Source organism: Lupinus angustifolius, unplaced genomic scaffold (genome assembly GCF_001865875.1).
Source record: "Lupinus angustifolius cultivar Tanjil unplaced genomic scaffold, LupAngTanjil_v1.0 Scaffold_132_129, whole genome shotgun sequence".
Classification (NCBI taxonomy): Eukaryota; Viridiplantae; Streptophyta; class Magnoliopsida; order Fabales; family Fabaceae; genus Lupinus; species Lupinus angustifolius.
Window position 1 is genome coordinate 24,282 of NW_017725389.1, and position 6,795 is coordinate 31,076.

Consider the following 6,795-nt stretch of genomic DNA (forward strand, 5'->3'; position numbering starts at 1 on the left):
CCAAAATGAAATGTGTTAAATAAATTGTTACAATGGTAAAGCTATATATGAATCTTGATAAAACAAAAAAGAATGGATGAGAAAACCATTCATTGAATGATTATTAAATTGATTGAATAAATTGGATACAACAAAATTCTTTTATAAAAGGAAGAAAATTACTAACTACTCTGAGTAACCAACTAACCCTTTTTATTCTTAGAAACTATTAACGAGCTAAAACTAACCCAACAATATAATCTCTCATATTCACATACACTATTATTTACATGATACAATATATTTCAACAGCTGAGCTGGAGAGTGAAAATTCTGAACTCCCAACTTTGGATTGATTTGAAGCAATTACAATGCTCAACCACTCATGGCAGAAGCTATATCATCAAATCATTAACCATTCATGGCTGAAACTATATCTTTGCTTAACCACCATGGACAAAAGTTAATCATCCAATGTTATATTTGAGCTTAACCACCATGGATAGAAGCGAACCAACCATTAATGATGAAAAAGAGAAAAATGAATCTGAATCTCGATCCTAATGTGCAGCTTCATTGATATAAAAACACACTATAATGATGTTGTATGTATAAGAGAGGTAAAAGGTAGAGTATGAATAAAGTGAGGGTCTATATGGGTACCTCCAGATTTGGGTCAATATTATACTTCACCCATTTTGACCATGTCTTTAGTACTCTGATCTTCCATATGCTTTAGTGGAGGGAGTTCACATTCTGTGGCCCTTTCATCAAACGACCCACCTAAGACTTTCATATTGAAAGTGTTCATCCACCATATGTAGGTGTTAAAGATTAATAGTCTGCATCCTTCCAATTCACACCATGCTTATGAATAGATTCAGGCATTATTATACAGCTCAATATGCTTTGCATATTTGGATCATTTGAATTTGATTATACAAGAAATGGTGACCAGTAAAACTCAATTGTAGTAATGTAGTTAGGTTCCTCAATTTTGAAGATAGCTAAAGAACCATTCTTGTACCAGGTCTTCTTCTTTAGAGGGGACTGATTGGACCATACAAACCTTTGATTCCTATTCAGTGAGTTTCTAACAAACATAAATCTTTTCCTTCTAATCTTCTGGAACAATAGTATTGGGTTGAACTTGGGTAAAGAACAATCTCTAGGTTGCCATCTCTAATTATGATACATAGAATTAGGTCTTCCATTCTTCATGCAGTCTTCTTTATACAAAGGATGTGTCATGTTATCAAAAACCTACTCACCATTAAACAAGTCATAATCTTCTGGTGGCACCTCAACAACCTTTTCTTCTTCCTTTTCTTCTTCTTCTTCTTCTTCTTTATCTTCCTCTTGTACCACAGCTTGCAATTTTATCTTCTTGTTCTTCTCTTTCTCCTTCTCTGCCTCCATAACAGTTTCTAAACCAATCACTTCTTGTGTTTCATTAGAATCTTCTTCGTTACCACCTTCTTGGATTTCTTGTGCTTTAGGCTTGGAAAATAGGAACTTTCCAATGGGCTTAACATCTTCATTTTACATGAAGATCCCAAAGAGGAATGAAGAGAAAAACAACAACAAAAATAATAAAGAGGTTGTAGTTCCTTGCCATCAACATCAAAACCAAGCATCACAAAGTGCCATGCATGAGAATGATGATTCTTTGTTGAATCTTGGAAGAAAAGAAGTATAAGCAAAAGCTATCAAGAAATAATTATGCACTGATACCATGTTAAAATGATAGAGCAATACATAAATCTTGATAAAGGAAGAAAATAATTCATTGAATGAATTAGATAAAATGAAATCTTTTAATAAAAGGAAGAAAAATACTAACTACTCTAACTAACCAACTAATCCTTTTTATTCTTAGAAACTAATAACGGACTAAAACTAACCCACCAATATAATCTATCATATTCACATACACTATTATTTATATAATACAATATATTTCAATATAAATAAATAATGTGTTAAATAAATAAATGAGGTATACACAAAATACAAGGGCAATATTTAGATTCAAAATGTTGGAAGAATGACAACTGACAGCGTAGTAAATGGTAATAAATAAATAATGAAAAAACAAAATTTCAAAAATTTTAGTTGGCATTTCCTTTGTTTGTTATAATAGAGAAGAGTAGTATCTTCTACTTCATCCTCTACAGCTCTCCCTTCTATACTTGTCCATCCATTCTATCCTCTACCATTGAAGAAACAAAAAGAGATCGAAAGGGTCATCGTGGTAATTTCCATTATTTGGCGGGTGTTAATACTTTGTTAGTTAGAGTGTAAAATAAGAAAATGGAGAGAAGGAACACATAAGTGAGGAAAACAAACAGTTCAACATCAGATTTTCTTACTTGGTCTGAAACTCCACTCTCTAATTCTTCCTCTGCTTCTCGCTCTCACCAGCTGTCGGATGGGATCAGCAAGGTGGTGTTTGGGGGTCAGGTTACTGATGAAGAGGTTGAGACCTTAAACAAACGGTGAGATATACTATTTTCTTCTCTCATTGCTATTTCTTATTCAAGCTTCTGATTGTATGTCTAAGTCTTGAGACTCAATAAAGACCCTCATTCTAATTTTCCAGAAATCATAGCATTCTCCAATAAAGCTTGGAGGGCGGTTGATGTTGGACCCTTTTCATAGGAATGATCTTGAGGCCATCTTGATATAGGATCGGATTGGAGAGTATCTTACTCAAATATAGCTCTGGTGCCAATTGTAAGAACAAGATTGCAACTAAGAGGGGGTGAATTAGTTGACTTAAAATTATAATATTTTTTTCTGCAAAATGTAAAAGTTAATGTTCAGCGGATAATATTGCAGAAAATAAACAAGTATAAATTAAAGAGGAAAGGGAAATGAGAGTACACAAGTATTTTATATTGGTTCATCTTCTTGTCCACCGAAGGTTACGTCCAGTACTCTTGCAACATAAGAGATTTTCCACTAAGTATTATGAGTTGTAATTACAATATCTCACCCCGAGATCTCTATGTACCTTATACACTCACTAATACTTATACCTTGGGAAACACTTTTCCAAGTCACTCTATCCCCTTTCTATTCACACCCTGTGAAAGAAAGATTGTTTGCAATGAATGAAGAATTACAACAATGACTTTGGATTGCATTTTGAAGTATAAAATATTATATCACTTGCAATCCAATCAACTTTCTTTATATGCTTAGTAATAATGCTCAATATATTTGTGAAAACTTTTGAAGCAATTACTCAGAATAAATTCTCTATTGAAAGTTTAAGAACTCAGTGCAGAAAAACAGTGAGAGAATTTATGAGAGTTGTATAAAAGTTGTGTGTTGATGTTGTGAGAGTTAGAGTCTTTATATAGGCTTTCCAAACACCCAAGGTGCCTTTTTGAAAGTGTAGGAGCTGTTTGGAGTGAAGAGATTTTGTTTGAAGTGAAAACATTTTGTTTTGAAATCTGAAATCTCATGCAACAGTCTTCAGTAATCGATTACTGACATTTGATAATCGATTACCCAAACATACTGTCCACTCAGTTTTTAAATTTGAATTTGAGTAATCGATTACACAATTTGGGTAATCGATTACACCATTTGGGTAATCGGTTACTCAACTTTTGTAAAACTGGTAATCTGTTACTCAAATGCAGTAATGGATTACTTTGAGCAGTTTTAAGTTGAATAACTCTTTTTCTCTCACATGTAACTTGTTACTTGAATGAAGTAACCCGTTACATATCTTTTCAAAAAAAAAAACTTGAAGTATTTTTAAAGTGTTTCATTATTCTTTAAAAATGGGTTGAGCATTACTACTTTGCATAAGTAAGAGTTTTAGGATAGAAGTACCTCTAGAAACTTAATCTAATTTTCTTGAAGCTTTATTCTTCTTTGTCTTCATAAGTATTCTTCATTTTCTTCTTTTTGGTGATGTTGGCGTCTTCATCAAAACCGTGTCAAGGTCAGGAGTAAAGATCTTCTTCACAATGTGTGAGTCATTGTTGAAAGTGTATTTGAAAATGGTAACTTAGGATCTTTCCCTTTATTTGAGTCATTTTGTCTTATTTTGATCGAGTCAATTTGGAGTCATGAAAAGTCACTTCAATGTTGCCCTAGTTTTGGGCTTCTTATAAACTTTCACAAGAAAATGAGGCCAACTCCAAAAATTTTCCCAGTTTGGACTTCGTGTGACTTTCCACTGCCCCAGTGTGAGATAATCCGAGTCATTCTTCTATTCAAATTGATTTGGTAAACTTGGATTGTAAGGCTTTAGACCATGAATCATCTTAAAACCTGCCCCATTTTGAGAGACTTCCAATTTTCCTTTGCCTTTACTGCTCTGCATAACTTTTTCCTAAAACAATGGTCATGCAAATTTTGGTAAGTGTTTGGACTATGAGTGGTGATGTGTTAATGATGATAAAATTTAATTTGGGTTTGACTTGGGTAGATATGATGGCGATGATGATGATATAATTAAATTTAGGTTTGGCTAATGTAGATGTGGTGGTGGTTACGATAGAATTGAAATTGTGTTTTAGCTCATGACTGATGGTGAAATTATGATAATAGTGAAAAAATAAATTTTAACTTATGCATTAAAAATGAGATATTTTTATCAACATTTTATGAGTTTAGTAGAGTCAGCATTTTTTCTTCATCATGTACATCTTAGGCAAATAAGTCTTCGACAAGGTCTTTTTAAGCTTGTACCGTGGCTTGGCTAAGGGTTTTCAAGAGACGGATATAAGGTTCAAAACATGTGTTTTCCATATCCACATTTCTCATTTCTTCTTTATCCTATTTTCAACAGTCTTCTAGCATGACATTCAACTATTAAGAGATTTTTTTGGATTTGATAAGGATGACCTAAGATTAAGGCGATAATTTTTTTCATGATTGGTTCCTTTTGTGGTTATTCATTTTGCCTTAACTTTTGCATGAGATATTAATTGAGAATTTTCAGCGGGCTCTTTTTCACTTTTATTTTTTTCACTTTAAGGAAGGATCGTTCTTTGTATTCTCTTATCTTTCGATCACATGAATTGAAAAAAAATACATTTTTTCTTTAATAGTTTATTGTCAATGAAAACGATTGAAAAACAACCCTCCCAGGTTATTGACATATTGAAGGTTATTAAAACATTATCTCCTTTCGTGATGTCTGGGCTTAAATGGGGTAACTAGGGATATCTCCACGGTGTTTAGAAATTACAAAAAACGCCTTGTGTCATTAAAAAATTTTGCTTGAAGATGTACATCATTTTTTTGTTTCATATTTGCATCCTTCTCAATTTTATTTTATTTTGAATCAAATATCTCACTGTAATGTATAGATTAATTTTATTTGGGTTTATTTGGTTATGTGTTCTTTTGATAAATATTGTGAGTGGATTTAGTATGGTGAGGTATAAGATGGTGAAATTTGCATGATCAATGTATTAGTATATACTTATTAAAAAGATATGCAGTTGAAAGTAAATCTTTATTCATGAAAAAAGAAACTTGGGTAAGTGTGAGGAGATGAACTTGGCCTTGACTGAGATCCTCAAATGATGAGAATTTTTCAAATTGGTCTCCAATTTTAGTTGGGGTTGAAGACAATGCATTATCGAATATGATCTCGACCACAAACTTGGAGTCTCTGTCTTCTTGAATGTCTTCAGTTTCAACATTGATTGTTTTCAGTCAAGTCTAAGAATATTGTTCATAAAATCGATCTTTAATTGGTGGGTCTCCTTAGCAATGAGATCATGAAATGCATGCAGAAAAATGATTTCTTATTGATGCATGATGTGCATAAAGTTATCGATAATGATTTTTATTTTGTTTTATCATGTTACATGAATTGAGATGCAACTTACAACTTGAAATGATGCATGAAATGTAAGTACACTAACTTTGAGCTTATACTACCTTAAAATGCATGACATGCATATGAGGATGCATTTGATTTATTTGGGATGTATGAATGATGTGAGAATGAAAATACATGGAATGCAACTATGGAATGCATGTAATTTTCTTTTTTTTTATTGCATGAGACTCGTAAAAAATGCAATTTATGATGTATATGACTTTGAATGCATGAAGACTATGCGAAAATGTATGAAATAAATTTTTTATTTTTATGATGAGATGAGAAGGTTTGCGACAATGAAATTAAAATGTATGATATGGTAATGCGTGAAATAAAATATTTTGAATGATTTTTTTATTTTTTATGTGTGCATAAGTGAGTGTATGTATGAATAATGTGTTTATTTTTTAAATTGCATGTATACATGAGTGAATAAATGCTTACTATTTTTTTATGCATGAATGAATGCCTAAGTCAATGAATGATTACTTTTCTTTCTGAATACATGAATGAATTTTTTTAGAATGATTGAATAAAATTAGATGAATGTATGATTATTGTATAATGTATGCATGGATAATTGAATGAATGAATAAATGCATAAGCCACTTAATGAAGATTTTTTAATGTGATGAACGAATGAATAAGTCAATCGATTTTTATTTTTATTTTTGAATGTTTGATTGAATGAATGAATGAATTTTCTTTTTGATTGCATGAATGAATGTGTCAGTAATGTAATATTTTTAATGAATATATGAAGGCATAAGTCAAAAGTGTTTAAATGATGTATTTTTATTTTTTCATTTTGAATGCATGAATGAGTAATAGAATGAATCAACGAAGAAATAAATGTTTGAGTTATATGTATTATTTTACATGAATGAATGTATGAATTTTTTTTTATGCATGAGTGAATGGATGAATATGTGAATAAAAAAGAGAATGTATGAATG

General features: G+C 31.4%; 1 pseudogene; it reads right to left on the reverse strand.

Annotated features, from left to right (window-relative positions):
- Positions 1-630: 630 nt before the first annotated feature.
- LOC109340056 lies at positions 631-2,229 on the reverse strand (annotated as a pseudogene).
- Between the last annotated feature and the right edge of the window lie 4,566 nt (positions 2,230-6,795).